The 1,335-nt window shown below is 50.0% G+C and overlaps 1 long non-coding RNA gene across 1 annotated transcript in view; it reads left to right on the top strand.

Moving 5' to 3' along the window:
- The first annotated feature begins 315 nt into the window (after window positions 1-315).
- The window catches only part of LOC109300384, an 8,458-nt gene continuing 7,438 nt past the window's right edge, over window positions 316-1,335 (top strand). Inside the window, exon 1 of the long non-coding RNA XR_002098183.1 lies at window positions 316-544. This is a non-coding gene — a long non-coding RNA (uncharacterized LOC109300384). The remainder of the gene's footprint in view (window positions 545-1,335) is intronic.

Here is a 1,335-nt window from a genome sequence, read left to right as displayed (position 1 = left end):
CCAGTGCTGGTACTGCTCCAAGCTGCTAGGGGTCTTGACTTTCCCGGAGCCCTGGGCTCATGTCGAGCTGCCTGGCCTCTTATTGGAGGTGCTGGAAGCAGAGCTGGGAACCTCTCAGGTCACTGCTCAGATCCTTGCTGGAGCGAGGGAGCCTCTCCTGTTGGCCACAGCCTCTCATAGGCAATCCTGGAGCCCAGCAGGAGCCTCTCCTGCCAACCACATGCTGCGCTGCTGAGGGTCCAACTGCTGCCTGCAGGTCCCACTCCTTCAGGCTCTTCTGGGGCAACAGCTCCCACCCCGCTGGCCCAGCTCTTTGAAGCTCCTTCCTTGTGGTCCCTCACTGGTCTCCCCTGAGTCAGCCACACTGCCCCTTTTATCCCCCACCAAGTAACCCAAAGGGCCAATCAAGGGACATGGGGGGTTAGTCTGTGGGGCCTGATTGGTGAGGAAAGGAAATCCCAAGTCCTCCAATCATCTTTTGCCCCTTCAAAACCCCTGGGCTAAGTCATTGCCGGCTAGCCCGTCACATCTATCTTGTCCAGCGGTCCTGTCGGCTTTCGCCTGGCATTGTCATGTTCAGCCTTATTCTAAAACATCTAGATAAATAATCTATTGTTATGTTAATAACTCCTGGTAGGTGTACTATACGGAATTTAAAAGGTTGAAGGGCCAGAGCCCACCTTGTAATACAGGCATTATCGGTTTTAGTTGTGGTCAGCCACTTTAGGGGAGCGTGGTCCATCACTAGTGTGAACTCCCTTCCCATTAAATTGTACTTGAAGTGTTCCACTGCCCAGCATATTGCCAAACACTCAAGTTTGATAGTGGCATTCCGTGTTTCCATGGACAGCAGTTTTTGGCTGGGATAGGCAACTGGCCTCTCTATCCCACCATCTTCTTTTGTCAGTACAGCTCCCACGGTGGTCTCCAACGCATCTGTCTGTAATAAGAAAAGTTTTTGAAAATCAGGCACATGTATCATCACATCCTCACATAGGGCTTTTTTCAGCAGCTCGAAGCTCTGTGTCATTTCACTCATCCATTTTATCCCTTTCACTCGTGGCCCCTTCAATGCTTCTGACAGCAGAGCTGCCAACTCAGAAAATAGTGGGACAAACCGTTGGTAATAATTGGTTAAGCCTAAAAAGAACTGGAGTGGTTTATAGGTCTGTGGTGCCTGGATGCCTTCCACTTTATCTGCAAAAGGCCTGATCATTCCTTGTCCTACAAGGAACCCTAAATATTTCGTTTGCCTTTGAGCTAAAGCACATTTTTGTGGGTTTGCCGTTAGACCAGCTTTTCTTAGTTCTGTGAGTACTGCATGAAGAGCTTGTT

The sequence above is a fragment of the Gavialis gangeticus genome, unplaced genomic scaffold, assembly GCF_001723915.1.
Source record: "Gavialis gangeticus isolate Ggan-Ray unplaced genomic scaffold, GavGan_comp1, whole genome shotgun sequence".
Lineage (NCBI taxonomy): Eukaryota > Metazoa > Chordata > Crocodylia > Gavialidae > Gavialis > Gavialis gangeticus.
The sequence above is the reverse complement of the archived record's forward strand: the minus strand, read 5'-3'. Positions and strand labels throughout refer to the sequence as shown.